Genomic DNA, 17,056 nt, shown 5'->3' with positions numbered 1-17,056 from the left:
CCAGGTTCTGAGTTAACACCGCTCCCAGGCCGTGCTGACTGGCGTCCGTCTGCAACGAGAATGGTTTCTGGAAATCTGGACATGCGAGCACTGAAGCCGTGGTAAGAGCCTTTTTCAGTCGTTCAAAGGCCTCTTCCTCCCTTGATCTCCATTTCCATTTCACTTTCTTCTTTGTCAACTCCGTCAGTGGTGCCGCAATCGCGGAAAAATTCTTGACGAACCTCCGGTACCAGGAGGCGAGGCCTAAAAACTGACGGACTTGCCTCACCGTCCTCGGAGCTGGCCAGGCTGTAATGGCGATTACCTTGGCCGGGTCGGTGTGTATGCCGTCGCGAGTGACCAAGTGTCCGAGGTAGCGCAGCTCGCTTTTACAGAAGTGGCACTTCTCCGTGTTGAGGCGTAATCGAGCTTCCCGCAACCGCCGGAATACCTCTCGTAAGTGTTCCATGTGTTCGTCCAGTGTAGTGCTTAACACAATAATATCATCGAGATACACTAATACGTGCGGTTCCAGGTCAGCGCCCAACACGGTGTCCACCAACCTCTGGAAGGTTGCCGGCGCGGAGTGCAGGCCGAACGGGAGGACGGTGAACTGGCGGAGAACCCGGCCGGGCACGGTGAACGCAGTGATTGGCTTGCTGTCCTCGGTCAATGGAACTTGCCAATACCCGTTCTTCAAGTCTAACGAGGATAGGTAGCGGGCCCCGCGTAGTCGGTCCAAAGTCGCACTTATCTGCGGTAGCGGATAGGCGTCTCGCTCGGTTACCTCGTTCACCTTCCGGAAGTCTATACAGAAGCGGTATCCGCCGTCCTTTTTCCGGACAAGGACGACGGGGGAGCTCCAGGCACTAGACGAGGGCTCAATCACTCCCTCTGCCTCCATCTTTGCGACCTCCTCATCAATGATGGCTTGCATAGCCGGGTTCCGTGGTCGGTAGCGCTGCTTGATGGGGCTCGTGCCGGGGCACACCCGAATCTGGTGGCGGATCGATGGGGTCGTCCCGGAGACTTTATCGAAGAGAGCCAGTTCGCGCGTCAGGAATTGGTTGAATCTGGCTTCCTCTTCGTCCGTCCTGGTCGTCAGGCCCCCCTCTATGATCCCCACGCGGGGTGGTTGTAATCGCCGGAAGTTCCTCGGGGGCGGCGGCAGCGCAATCTGGAGCCGGGCCCAGAGGTCAACCCCGATGATGACTTCCGTGGTCAGGTTGGCCATCACGGTAAATTGGTGGCGGTACTTCTGCCGTCCCACCTCTACGTGGAGCCAAGTCCGACCGTATGTCGGGCTGCCGGTCCCATCTGCCAGCGTGATCCGGCCGGCTTCCCCTCGTGGGAGATCTTCGTCGCGTAGTGATCGAATATCGATTAAGGATGTTTCGGCTCCAGAGTCAATTAGTGCCCTTAATGGGCGTTGCTGGTACCGGATGGTCAGGTACGGTCTGGGCTGATATTTTATACGGAGGGCCGGGTCGTGGCGGCGCCACTCCCGGCCGCGGACTCGTTTCCCGCCGTGGGATGACACTGGCGGGTTAATACGCCGTCCTTGCCGCAGCGTGAGCAGAATTTTACGGCTGGTTGTCGGCAGGCTCGGCGATGATGTCCCGGCTGTTTGCACTTCCAGCAACACGTTGCACGGTCGTATAGAAGCGCGGCGACCGTAGGGCCGGTGGTTCGTATCGGTCGCCCCTGTTCCTCGCGTTGCTGGACGATATCCTCGTACTGGCGGGCTAGTTGTCCCAAGTGGCCCACATCTCGGATCTCGTGTGCGCCTATGAACATTTTGTAGCCGGCATCTAGGTTGTCATAGAGTAGCGGTATTGCGTTGTCCAGGTAATCGTCATCCCCGCTACGGCGCATCATCGTGAGCATGGCGGTCTCGTACTCCCGGTATGCCTCCCCGGCGCGCTGGCGGCGCTCCAATATTTTCCGCCGCAGTTGCCCTCGGTATCTCGGCGGGAGGAAGTGATTCCGGAAAGCGGCACAGAAGTCCTCCCATGTTGTCCAGGCGGCCCGGTGGTTTCGGTACCAGCGCAGCGGATCTCCGCGCAGGAGTTCCGGAATGCACCACAACAGCTGGGCGGTCGTGACTCCATAACATGTCCGGAGCTCGTCCACTCGCTCCAGGAAGTCCAGCGGGTCCTTCCCGGAGAACCGACAGTCCCACTTGTGGACGCACAGCATGGCCTGCGCATCGGTGGGGATCCTTACGGGGGGATCTATCCCTATGACAGAGCCCCCTCGGGAGGACTCTTCATCCGCCAACACTGGGGCCGGGATAACCCGTCTCCGCGGCCCGGCCTCGAACATTGAGGGGTGGTCGTCCACGAACCTTCGCAGTCGGTGGCGCAGGTCGTCGATCGACCCCTCTATCTCGAGCCCATGTTCCCCGAGAATTCGGGCGATCTCGGGTTTGCGTAGCTCTTGTATCCACGCCTTCGACATTTTCTTCGCTGTGTTTCCCTTTTTTTTCTTCCTTTTTCTTCACCCTAGCTGACCGATCCTGGCAGGATCGCCATGTAACGGTAACGCCTGCGGGGTTCGTTGCGATCGGTCGCCCCACCGTCGCGCCCGGCTCGCCGCTTCCGCGATGCCTCGCTCGCCGCCGCGTCGGTGCGTTACTCGGGTGAAGGGCTTATTCAAGGTAGCTTCTTGGAAGAAAAGTGTGTTCAGTGTTTCTGTATTAACAAGTTGGGTGCGTCCCGCAAGGCGTCCCCGTTTATTCAAAAGACGTCCGATGCTATATAATAGATATATATATATAAGTGTATGTGGGCGGCTCGCTGTCCCGGTGTGGCGTCGGCGATGCCCGTTCCTCGGTGCCCGTGACTCCCCGCTTACCCGCAAGGACGGTCTCCTGTCCGCGGGGTCAGAGAGGATGTCCCGCGGCCTCGTGGCAGTCCGACGTCCTCGGCCACGAGTCCTGTTGAGGGCGCTTTACGCCAGCTGTCCTCTGGATAAGTTGGAGGCGGTTTATTCCGGGTAGCTCACCACAGTCACAAGTCGGACTAGCACTGATGATTTCGCGAACAGATACTTCGGAAATATTCTTCGTCGGTGGCCAACGGCTGCCGACGCAGACGGACGAACACTTGTAAATCGGTGAATAGATACTTAGAAATATCCTGTGCCGGTGGCTAACTGCTGCCGACACAGACGGACGAGCACGTATGAATCCGCGAACAGATACTTAGAAATATTCTGTGTCGGTGGCTAACTGCTGCCGACACAGACGGACGAGCACGTATAAATCCGCGAACGGATACTTAGAAATATTCTGTGCCGGTGGCTAACTGCTGCCGACACAGACGGACGAGCACGTATAAATCCGCGAACGGATACTTAGAAATATTCTGTGCCGGTGGCTAACTGCTGCCGACACAGACGGACGAGCACGTATAAATCCGCGAACGGATACTTAGAAATATCCTGTGCCGGTGGCTAACTGCTGCCGACACAGACGGACGAGCACGTATGAATCCGCGAACAGATACTTAGAAATATTCTGTGTCGGTGGCTAACTGCTGCCGACACAGACGGACGAATACTTAGAAATCGCGGAACGGCGGCTAACTGCTGTCGTTCGTTCGGAAACAGATACTTAGAGTTATTCTGTGTCGGTGGCTAACTGCTGCCGACACAGACGGACGAATACGGTAAATTCGCGAACGGATACTTAGAATGATTCCGTGTCGGTGGCTAACTGCTGCCGACACAGACGGACGAATACGGTAAATTCGCGAACAGAGACTTAGAAATATTCTGTGCCGGTGGCTAACTGCTGCCGACACAGACGGACAAGTACGGTAAAGTCGCGATGCCTGATCGGCCGACGAGGCTCGGCTGCCGGGTCTTGTAAAAGTTCCCGGTGGTTCGGTACGGTGTGGAAGCTTTACTCACCGGCGGATGCCTTGCCTTCTCGTCGACTTCTCTTCACGATTTTCGCTGGAGCTCTCCTGTCTGTGGACTCACTGTCTCTCACGGTCTGCTCGATTCTCGTCGAGAGCGGTTTTTTTTTTCTCGACGATTTTTTGTTCCTTTCCGGTCGGATGCATGCGATACCTTCTGGGGACGATCTTCCGACGCTCGCAGATTCCTCGCTCTGTTTCCGGCTTAGCGATGATTTCTCGCGATCGTGTGACGATCGGTGTCGCCGTCACACGATGGTAACGGGGGTAAAAAACTCCTCGTTACAAGCTATATCATCTACATACGGAAAGTATCGACGTCACAGCTTTTACACAAAAACTGTAGGTCTTGCTGGATTCCGGAAGTGGCACCTCAGGCTCTTGAGTCACGCGTCTTACCACTACGCTACTGCTATACCCTGATGAACAGCTATATCGTTACATACGGAAAATATTGACGTCACAGTTTTAAAAAAACCCTGTAAGGCCCTCGTTGATACGAACCGACTCTACCTGATAACTCTATACGCATTGACCCGAACCCTGTAGATCGAACCGAGCCTCTGACTCTCGAATTAAGCCGTCTTACCACCGTACTACTTACCTGTGTGTCCCCATCGCTTTCGAACTCGAAAAATTAAGTTAAGTTGGGTTTTGTTACAACGAATTGGAGAACACTGGGGAAGAGAAAAGAGATGGAAAGAAAGAAATATACAACATTTTTATAAAATAAATTCACATTTTATTCTTATACATTTTTCTAATACAGGATTGAACCTGGTACATAGGGATATGATGATCTAGCGATTTGCGCTTACATTGACAAAAGATTTTCTTATACAATCGTACAATTAGCTGATCGTTTCGTTCGCAATCATTGGTAAACAAATTTTTAAAGGTATTGAGGTTATAACCCCTGCACATAAAGTAAAGAAAAACACAATAATGATCACAAGTCGTCGATAAGAGACCCTGTAACTGAGAGGTATTCCATCGGTAAGTGGTGGAATTTCTTCTAAGACGCAGGAGAAATCGTGAGTCCCAGGGCGGCATCCCGTAGCTGTCAAAGTATGTAGCTGCTCCATTCTGATCGATGTAGAATGCAACCCAGTGCTGTCCTGGACGGTCGTGACTGTCTGTATTAGCGACTATTGCCGTCGATCTCGTCCACACCCTCGGTAGTCTGTCGGCTGGATAGACGCCTGTGTATCTGGCGTTAAGATGTTGCAGTGCGTGTTGAATTTCGAGCGAATTCATTTTATATAATTTCGTTTTACCTCTGGTAACGTGATTGTTATAGTTTTCGATGGTTCGACTGAATGTTCCAACCCGGTATTTGTTTCGTTTTCCTCTTCTTCAGACGATGACTCTTCACCCCCCGATTTGTAGGAATAGTTATTTTCACTCTCTTCCTCGCCAATTTTGGAGGACAAGCACTGAGCTACATAGACGCTGTCACGTTTCCTGATGTTGATTTGGCTTTGTTCGATGTACCAGTGTTCCAATTTGTATGCGTTGCGTAATACACAATGATAACGACTGTGTTTTTTAAATGCGTGGAATGAGCAAGCTTCTACAAGTTCGCTGGATGAAAGATCACTGGACATCGGCGAGATATTCTCCAGATTATACACGTTTCGAGCTAGTAAATTTTGCAAGTAGCTCGCTTTTTCCCTGCCCTTTGTCATGAAGTCACGAATATGTCTCATAATTTCACGCAAGCGCGGATAAAAATATTTCGGATTACTCTCTCTATGGTACTACTCGATACCATGATAATTCTGTGAAAGCCAGTTATTTATACGTCTTGATTTTTCATTCAATTCCACAAATGAATACTCTGGAGCTAAGATCCAATGACCGACGAATGACTCATTAATACCGACAATAGCCACCTCCTTGAGCATGTAGACATCGTTGCTATCGCGGAAACATTGTACTTCGATAATGACATCCATGTTCCCTCTGTATACTCAATTTTGCTTTCCCGAAACTATACTTTTCACGTCTCGAAATCGACTGAGCTCTTTTCTCAAAACTTTTACTCAGGAGGGTTATGATATTGAAAATCTTTACATTGGAAGGGGAATGACGTCGAAAAGAAAACTGGGGACTCATTTTAACTGCTATAATCTACAATGACTTGACGAGAAGAATCTATTTCCAGCACGCTTTCAAATTCAGCATAAACTAAGCAGTTGATCGTTGTTGTGAGAGCTTTTTCGAAGCGTGCTTCCATTCGCAAACTACCATGTTTCACAAGGTTCCATTGAGCAGCGCAATTAGCCGATAGATCAGGAGTGAGATCGAAGGCGAAAAGAGTATAACCAGCAAGATAATCTTCTCTGGATATAGAATTAGTTTCGTTCAAAAAGTGAATACCCGTTCCCGAGAAAAGGGTGTGATACGCCTCGGCGTAGAGCATCTCGTTACCAGAGAATTTTGACTGTAACGGCCTGCGAGGGATTTGAGTTCCATCGACATACAGCGAAAAGAAATTTATTCCATAATGCTGGAAATTGAACGGATTTAAATGTCGGGCACCGTTAAATGCTTTGTTATCCACAAAACCGACAATTAGACGCTTCGGTATTTGCCCAAGAAAGACGTTGTCCAGTGTTTCTCCTACGACGCCACTATGAATCGTGAATGATTTAACTTCGACTCTCGTGAGCGGATATTTAGCAGTAGTCCTGGTCAACATTTTCGTATGGGCGAGTAATATGCCTGGATTTATTCTAGCTCTTCTAATGAATAGTGTAGCATCTAAAATGTGTATCCGCGACATAGTATTTCCCTCCATAAGACAGAAGGAATCTTTTGAATGAACAAGTCGCATGCGTACTTCGACACCATTGATCAAAAATTTATCTTGATTGAAGACGTCGCAGTGAAGATGGCCTATGAGATCCAGCGTTCGCCCTCCTTGTACAAAAGCGGCTCGCTTGTCGAGTCCGTGATTGCAGGGTGTCGCTCCAGGTAGAGCGTCCATGTTCCCTGCCGTATCGTTGTACCACAGGCACGAAGCCAGGTGGAAGGTTTTTACTGGTGAAGCATAATCTAATAACGCCTCTATGTAGGCGCGGTAAGCGTAAGCGTTGTTTGGGAGTGACACGAGTTTTTGGTTGAAATATACGTCGATTTGATTGAACATCGAATGCAGTATATGGTTTACAGGACCTACTTTTGCGGCGGTGGCTCCTGCTACAGTTTCCGTTTCTACGCGTATACGTAGTGACAGCATGGTGTGAGCAAGATCTATGTATTCTTCTCCATGCCCTGGTACGACGAATTCGATGGGCGCGTCGTCCGTGAGAGAAGACACGGGTTTGTAGTGAATCCATTGCGAGCTCTCAATACTGGTTTGTGTAGGTGGTAGAGTGAAAAGATCGAGTTCACTCTTTAAACATTCACAGGAATGCATATGAAGAAAGGACTTCGAAAGCAAGCGTTTGTTGTTGTTGTTCAGGAAAAAATATCTGATACGGTACGCTTCTTGATAACTCCCCGATGTTTAGCAAGGCCTCTCTCGCTTTTCTTCACTGAACACTTCTTAGCAGGCTTCTTCGGTAGCTTCTTATACCGTTTTTTCCCCTGTACGTTTTTTCGAGTCACTTTCCTCTTACTTGATTTAGAAGCGTTGACTAGATGTTTAGGTGCAGATGATTTGCTGCTGTATCCGCTTAGCGTGACGAAAGGAAACTGTGCTTTTCTGATGTTCGCAGACGTTTTATATCCAGACCTCTCCATCAGTTTATTAATGTGCTCTACCGCTCTTCTTTTGAAATTTGAGCCTGATTCCTTGAGGCGTGTTTTAACAGCTGCTTTCAACGGCGTGTTATTCTCCACGTCATCGAGTATGTTAATCCCTGCGCGTAGAGCTTCTTTTCCAACGACACGCGTACCACTGGTCAAATGAGGTAACACGCGTCTGAACAGACCACCGAGAAAACTGCCGGTGCCATGACCACGCTGATACTGTGATCCTACAAAAACTCTCGGAATTCCACCACCGTGACTTCCTCCGGATTGCGCTTCGTAATACTCTAAATAATGGGTCATATTGTGCTAATCACGACGTCTAAATTGTAATGTAACTGTCAACGTCCCAAATTCAAATGGTATTCTTTCACCAACCTGATCTCTTATATCTATTTCGATCGTGCGGAAACATGTTAACCGCAATGGAATATAATTCGGTGGTGTGAAATGCTTCACCATGTTACGGCCGTAGGCATATTTATTACCATTGTATTCGATGGGGACTATACGGAGAAGAGGAGAATACACGTCTCCCATTATATAGGACTCGCAAATGTCGCAATAAACAAAGAGTTTATCGAGTATACCCCACACCATACTAGCTGGTTCGTCGGACATAAGTTCACGTTTCGACGTAATGAAAGAGTAAAACCTTCCTTCACCAAATTTCTGGGGCGTCACATTACGATCAGTATTGGGATGGTATGCTATACGACCCTGCATAATTTTTGACAAATTGAGATGAATGAATTCCTCGTTCGGTCTAGACAAATCGAAGCCAAGTATACGAGCCACCTTGTCGGAAAACTTCACGAAATGAAGACTATTGCATTCTTTAATATCACATGTGCAGTACACTGTTACTTTACCACCGTGATAAGGATCCTGACGCCAGACAATGTGCGTTTTGAGTAATGAGCTAGCATTGTTTAAAGACTGTAATAATTCGCTCATTGTGGTGTAAAAGACGGTATGTAGATGGTCACTTGGTGTAAACCCAAATTTGGGTAGGATCGTACCTTTTATGATGACTAATTTTGGTGTTTTGGTATTAATATTTTCTCGCGGCAATGAAATGAATACGAGTTCTGTATCTTCCTCGGGGCACACATGTAAAAAACTAAAGGGGTATTGAATTTCGGTAAGCGCTACTTCCCATAAGCCAGTCAGCTTCACTTCTTGAGGCAATTCCGTAATAAATGAAGTAGTTGTGTTTTCGGGATAGTGTCGCATACTGCTATTGCTCGGTAGTATCATGAGAAACTGGTTTTCCCCCATCATAGTTTGGAAGCAGTTTTATATTCGAAGCAGCTATCCAGGAATTGAATTTAGAAGGGTAACCCCGCCAGCTGACGAAAAATTCTTTATTAGCTCCTCGTCCTCTGCGTCGTATTACCTTATCCACGATAAATTCTTCTTCTTGTAAGTTTTTGTTTACCCCGGTTAGTTCTTGCTCGTAAAATATCCCATCGATCACTTCACCTGACAGATCACTCAATTCGTACACACAGGGGTTTCGCCACTCGAGAATACGGTGAATACGAAATATTTCTTCCGTCCAGTTCGCCTCATATCCTTTCTCAAAGACTCCTTTCGCTCTACTGACGCGCACTAGTGTACCCACTTTGTATTTAGCTCCTCGTCTATGATTTCTTCGATCGAGTTTATCGAGATGATGGTATATCCGCTGCTGCATATGTTCACGAGCGATGCGTGCATTTTCCAACGTGACGCTTGCCGGTTCCATTTTAATGGTTGAATGTCGAGTGTGATTGTAAGCGTGCACGATGCTTTGCAAAACATCTATGTAGCGATGTGTATTTTTGTGTGTAAAATAGCGCCATAAACGTTCTTTGAGCGTTCTGTTGAAGCGTTCGATCACCGCTGCTTTGACATCCGGATTTCGTACCGTGCGAAAACTTATGTTCTTTTCCTTCAGAAATTTTTGAAATGTTTGCCCGATGAATTCTTTACCCTTGTCACTCTGCAACCACACTGGTACTCGTCCTCTGCTTCTTAAGAGCACGCAACGAAAAGCTTCCGTCACACTGTCCGAAGTCTTACTTCGTATTGGTTCTACCCAGACAAATTTGCTAAGCACATCGATGATTGTCAACAAGTAACAATAGCCCTCATTGTAATTTCGGAGATTAGCGAGTTCAACCAAATCAGCCTCCCACAGATCGTCGATATTCGTGACGTTGTAATGCAAGCGCGGGAATTTATACCGTGCCGGTCGATGAAGTGTGTATGCATCCTGTGCCTGAAGCCAACGAATAATCTCTTCACGCGTGGAGCCAGGTTCTGCTGCTCGCGAAAGATTTTTTATTGTAGAGTATCCCGCATAGTGTGCAGGATCGTAGTAGAATTTTGCGAGGTCAGTCATTCCAGTATGTTCCAATTGATCAAACGTCTTTTACCCGCTGATTTAGAAGCGTTGTCGTTCACTCGTGTTTTACGCCTATGTTGATCGGAAGTTATAAATGTCGTGTGTACGCGCTCTGTGTCGCGTTCTTCAGCGAGAGACGTGTCTCCGATAGTACGTTTGCGCGTTCGTTCTTTCGTTGGTGGAAGCCGATGTGCATAGCTGTTAGTCGGCGAAGAAGTTATACCCAATTCTAACGGGTTCCAATCTATCACGCGTCTTTTACTCGTTGGTTTAGAAGTGTCTCCGCTCATTCGTGTTTTATTTCTATTCTATTGGTTGTTACAAACAGAGACCGTCCATCCTCATGATCTTTTTCCTCAACTACGTCTGGGCAATCTTACGTTTAGACCAAAGCTGCTCGTTAGGTGATGGGAGCGGTGTGCTGCTACCTCTCGGAAGAGTTTCTCTCAATCTCGCGGAAAGATCACTTTCGTCCATGACTTCTTCCAGTAGTTCTCGATTTCCTACAAATTCCGGAGGAGTATCCACTTCACGCAAAAGGCATGCAAACTGTACTGTCGCTACTGCTCTGGTGGTTTTTCGTTCACGAGCCGCGTCGTTTAAGAGGTCGATGATATTCGATCCTCTCAGAATTCTATCATCTATTGTTACGACGCCTTGTCTGTCCTAGCTTAATCGACCGGGTACCGCCGCATCACACAAATGTGCCAACAGCTTGCGCGCTTTAGCTCGGTAACTCTTTGGTACTTTATTCAGTATTCTCCCGATACTTTTCTGTTCGTTGGTGCGGTGGTGACGACTACGTGTATCGGCTCGTACGTGTTGAGAAACGTTCAACGTTCGACGTACTCCGGTCTCTATATTGGGAATATCTTCATTTGCGTCTATACCTGTGTTTTCTTCTACCGCGTTTCCGTTAGCATATTCGTCATCTTCACGAGGGGTATTTTCCCCTTCTCCAGCGTTTTCACATCGTCGACCGCACCACCAACATCGGGTTTCTCTTCTTTTTTTCCGTGTAATCGACGTTTTTCCCGCTCTCGAAAAAATACAGATATCGCTGAAGCACCTCTCTATACAATCTCCATTTTTCCTGCGCTCCTCCGAGGACCGGAGAGTTGAGAATTCTATGCACCTCTGCGTCGAGACGTGACAGGACGGAACCCGGAGTACGCACCGTATTTTCATTCTCTACCGATGCTATGTTCAACCCACTTGTAGGTTTATCTGTCAAAACAGAGGGAATCGTAGTCGAGGAAGACGCCAACGACGACGACGACAGCGAGGTCGGCGATGTATGAGTCTGCTGCCGTAATCTCTCAAGATTATCCGTAGAAATCAGTACCATCTTCTTGGCTCTTTCCATGGTTCAAGCGCGAACAGTCTTAATTATCAATAATTTTGGATAATATAGCACCAAGTATAGGGCCAATCAGATAAGGTAGAAATCCTCCACGCTGTACTATCACTTTCCGTTTACCTCTCCAATCGGCACGGTTATTAGCGATATGACGTAGCGTTGCTTTGTAACGTGATAGACGATTTTTTTCCCTACTGCCGAGCGGTACGTTACCTTTGAGTGTGTTGAAGGCGCACTCGCAAATACATCTAATGAAATCACGGTTCGCTTCTCGCAGAAAGGCAGCGCGTTGTTTCTTCGTCAAGTAGCACAACGCCTTCAGGAGAGAGATGTTTTTCGCACCGATGGATCGTTTTGCCAGACTTACTGTTTTATCGTTCTTTTTCGCATCCGTTCTGCTACTACCACCCATTGTCATTGCGACGACAAGACTGTCACAGGATAAGCATATGCACGGGTTTTATACATAACTTCTGGTGGATCCTCGTTGAACGTAAACATAGTGCGTGATATCGGTGGGGAGGATACATGTACGAAACCGATACTCATCCAGAGTAAATTGTTTCAGATCGAGCAACAGATATCCATGTAGAAACGATGTAGCGTCATAGTAAGCTTCTTCCAAAAACTTTGAATCTTCCGGATATACCTGCCTGGCCAAGTGGCGTATCTGAGCACGATCACGAGGGTTTTTGAACACCACGATGTAATTCATATTGAGAGAAATATCTCGTTGCCCTCGTCCTTGATGAAATAGATTTTGCGAAATGAGTATAACACTAAGGTTTTTGTGATGACTCCCCTTTGTGAACAGATCGACAATTACTTCGCACGATGACGATTCCCTCATGAGATCGTCTATTATCACCAATTTCGCGACAAGAGGGTCGGTGGAATAATCATCCGCGCGCGGTAAGCCTTCTCGAAATTCTATCATACAACGGCCTGATTTCGTCACTTCTTGCTGTAATTGACGGTAAGTCTCTTGCCACTCGGCACAATAGAATGGGATCCTGTCGAAACGGGTATCCGCCATTGCAGATAAATAACGAAGAAAAGTCTTTACGAAAACCGTTTTCCCACAGCCCATAGGACCGCAAACGATAGATGTCCAAGGATGTTTCCAGCGAACGTCCATTTTGCTAAATGATTGATTCTGTTACCTAGTGAAGCTACATAAATACTGAAGAAAAGAAGAAACGGTGATGGTCTTATAACCCCGCGCCGAGGAGTCTTCCATAACGGGACCACTAGCTCATATCCCTGTGTACGCAATATACAGATAAGTCATTATTGAGAGAAAACAGTCATATATTTTTACACAGAATACTTAACACTATATTTACATTTATACATTTTCTTATTCTCTAGAAATAAGTGTTCAGATTCGAAAGAGGAGAAGGATCAACCGACTACTCTCTTACGACGCCACGTAGCCATATGGCAGAGAGTGTCCTGTGTTATTGTCGAATCTACGTTTTAGCAGCACAGACTTGCATGATTTGCTCTCGTTTCTCGTTACGACGTCGTGAAATGCGGTACGCCGAATCGCTCTAAAACGTAAATTTATCGACGTTTTCCGCGAATCCTCCTCCCTCTCATCATTTTTCTCGTTTTCGGTTATTTTTCCGGCTATTAATAAATTTTTTATATTGCTAAAGTTAATATATCTCGAATTTTCGAAGTTTAGGGTTATCCCCTTTACTTTACAAACTTCGTGAGTTCTACCTTGCGGAGTACGTACAACGTAGGAGTAAAATTTTGGGCCTCCGGATATAAAGGTCTCTATGTAACTACCTTGACCATGGTTCTCAAGCTCATCCGTCATATCACCCAAAAAATTATCCGTACGCGGTTCGTACTCATTGGGGTTACCGGTGCTCACATATATACAGGAATCGGTGTCATAATATAATACACGGCGGTCTAATTTTTCTAAATATTCGTATAATTTTAGTCGTGCCTGCGCCGTCGTGTAAGCCGCTATTACTACATTTGTCATCGAAGAAGGTACGAGCGCCTCTTGTCGCAGTCGCCACGTGACGTAGATCACGTCGTCGTTTACAGGCAAAATATTTATTATTTCATGCTCGGGACTTGTGAGCAAAGATAATAAATGTTCTCGCGTTCTAACAATCTCTGTATTCGGTAGATTAGAACGTTGACCGAATTTTCCCCAGAAGGAATTCAGACACAACTTTGCAACCGAGCGTAGACCGGGATTCCGCGCTATATTACACCTATCGAGAACAACCCCCTCAATTTCTTTATACTTCCTTAAATAATTTTCTTTTGCGTTCTCGTCGTTATCCTTGCATTCGTTCGGCCAGCCGCTGGCCTCCTGCTTAAGCTGTAGGAAACAATTAATATATTCGGCAAACAATCCGCCCTGCCGTGTACTAGGATCGTATCGTGAGATTTTATAATTCCATATTTCGCTCACAGATGTCACACGATAGCCTTTCTCAATGGCTTTTCGTAGTTCGCAAGAGACTCAAGTGCCTTCGAATTCACGATCGGCTGGATTCTCATGTGTACACGCTATTTGAGAGAATGTTTCACAGCAGCTGCGACAGAGTGCGAACAATAATTTACCTTGCGTGCGAAATGGTAGTACGAGGTGAAAGAGTTCACGTGGTGCGAGTACTCTGCATTGTACGAGTCCTTCCACCGTAGTAAAGTTAAAATCAGGAGCCACATCGATTAAGTTGGAACACTCTTTACCCACGTAAACTTCCGGATGTCCGATCGGAAAAGCGCCTGTCTTCAGCACATAGGAGTATAGAGAGCATACGTCAACGTAACGTATCTTCTCATCCCCCGTAACTTCGTACTGCGTGACGATATTCCCTGTGCGACCCCCGAAGAATGCGTCGCGAGGATCGAGGGGCATGGTTCGTAGCATTGGCTGATTTTCTACAAAATCACGCATCTCCTGATTCTCACGCAGCTCTCGACTGAAGACGCATTCCCATTTCTCCGTAAGGAAATATCCCTGTTTTTGAAGACGACTTGACGTTGAGAGTGTGCGTTCGTAGCGTGCGTCGATCGTATCTGCGTGTACACTGATCGAGAGTGGTCTATCGCGGTTCACTCGAAAGCATGCAGGACATCCATGCCAAAAGCACCTGTGAAATTGTAGAACATGTCTTCGCGGTGGATTTTCCGACTCGTAATAGCCGTCAACTAATGTACCATCTGATGAACGTTGTTCCCGTCCTCTACCAGCATGAATTATAACACGCCCGAGTTCGCGTTCCTTCCACAGCAACCATTGAAGAGCTTTATCCGATTGATTATTACCACGTCTGTAACCCCCCGTCGGAATGATACCTATCTCTTTCTCATGCAAAAAGTTTTTCCAGAAAACTCGCATACAAGTGGAAGCGATGGTTGTACATTCTTCGAAGAGACATACTTTTCCCCGTTCCAAAAAAATTTTACGAAAGGCGAGACATGCTCGACGGAGAATATCCACGTCGTTGCGACAATAGACCAATATCTCGTTGAAAATCGAATGCGTTTTAACATTTTCACTGCCTTCGACCACATCATCCTGCCGTGTCTCAAAATCATAAAACACAAATGCGACGCGACCTTTCTCGCGTTCGCTCGTTTCTACGTTCTTATTATTTTCATCTTCCGTTTCAGTTTCAGTTTCACTAATATTTTCCGCTCGCGTTGGATTTTTCGATAATCTGTCGGTGTGACGAAGCGGGCGCATGAAACAGAGGTGGTTCAGTGGTTTTGACGACGCGCAAATACGACAATAAATCATACCACATTTATGTTTTTTTTCTTGAGTTTTGTAAACGACCGCATTTATTGCAAATCCGGAGAATGCTACAGACACTCGATGTTGTCTCGACGTTGTATGACTTTGGGGCTCGATGTCGTTCGAAGCATGCGCTACCGTAAAACGCCCGTTGACACATGCTACAATGGATTAGTTGAACCGTTTCTTCACACGACGGAACGGCGAAACACCGGAGACACGCATTTGAACATCGATGTCCCCTTTCAGGTTTATATCCACGGTTGCAACGAACGCAATAGCCCCCTACTTCCACTAGCAGCTCTTAAATTCAATATTGGATTAAAGTGGCGACTGTGTTCGTAATACATGATATTTAGTTTATGTCTAACCGCGCGACCTAGAGAGACGAGCACCCCGCTGCCATCGTATAACGGTGGCGCACCACGAGCAAAAGAGCTAAAATTATAAACAGTGATCGTCGTATCGTACCTTGCGAGATGGAGTTGGAAACGTTCGAACTCTGGAATGTTACATCCTTCATCGGGTATAGAAACGCCAGCTTTCCGCGTGAGTTCGAGTGCTAGCTCTCGCTGCATCACAGAATTCTGTTTTCTCACAGTATTCCATTTTGCGTGAAGCTCCCCAGTGCACACATTCCCGCGTTCGCTATAAATCATTACAGCTACAAGCGAACGCGGGAAACATACCAGGTGTGTCGGTAATTCCTTTCCGGTTTTTTCGCTAAAGAAAACACATTATTTACAATGGATAGTTAAAATATATTTATTCAAAGTATTGGCCATTTGATTCCATACATTTTGCCCATCTCTCAGGCAATTTATGGATGCCATTCCAAAAGAACTGTTTCTCCTTTGAGCTAAACTATTCATCGAGCCACTTTTTAACTTTATCGAAATCGGCGAAGTACTGCTGTGCAAGCGCGTACCCCATCGATGCGAAAAGGTGGTAGTCGGATGGAGCCAGGTCTGGAGAGTACGGCGGGTGCGATAAAACTTCCCATCCAAGTGATTTCAACACTTCTTTGACTGGTTTTGCTGTATGAGACGGCGCGTTGTCATGTTGCAAAATCACCTTATCATGTCTTTGAGCGTATTGTGGACGTTTTTCGATCAATGCACAGTTCAAATTGATCATTTGTTATTGGTAGCGATCAGTATTAACTGTTTCTCCAGGTTTCAACAGTTCATAATATACGACACCAACCTGGTCCCACCAGACACAGAACATGGTCTTGCGACCAAAGCGATTTGGCCTTGCAGTCGATGGGCCGCCTTCGCCAGGTGATAACCATGATTTTTTTCGCTTGGAATTTTCGAAATAAATCCGTTTTTCATCACCCGTTACTATTCGATGCAGAAATGACTTCCTTTCATACCTTTGAAGCAGCATTTCACTGACGATTTTTCGATTTTCCAATTGCCTGTCATTCAATTCATGTGGCACTCATCTTCCCATCTTTTGGATCTTTCCCATCGCTTGTAATCGTTCACAAATTGCTACTCGGCTCACATTCAACTTTTCTGCCAATTGTTTTTGAGTTTGTGTTGGGTCTTCATCCAATAACTCCTGCAATTCCGCATCTTCAAACGTTTTACCAGGACATTTTTTGTCTTGAACGTTGAAATCACCACATTTGAATTGTCGAAACCACGTTTTACATGTTCTTATGGTTGGAGCATGCTCACCGTAAGTCTCTACCAGCAAACGATGACTTTCAGCGGCTTTTTTCTTTTGATTAAACAAGAAAAGTAATGCATGCCGCAAATGCACGTTTTTAGGCACAAAACTCGACATTTTCAAAAAACTATTAATCTATAACGCTGTTATTTTGGCGGAACGTAACTTGTGTAGTTTTGAGGTTAATG

The sequence above is a fragment of the Harpegnathos saltator genome, unplaced genomic scaffold, assembly GCF_003227715.2.
Source record: "Harpegnathos saltator strain DR-91 unplaced genomic scaffold, Hsal_v8.6 scaffold45, whole genome shotgun sequence".
NCBI classification, from domain to species: Eukaryota; Metazoa; Arthropoda; class Insecta; order Hymenoptera; family Formicidae; genus Harpegnathos; species Harpegnathos saltator.
The sequence above is the reverse complement of the archived record's forward strand: the minus strand, read 5'-3'. Positions refer to the sequence as shown.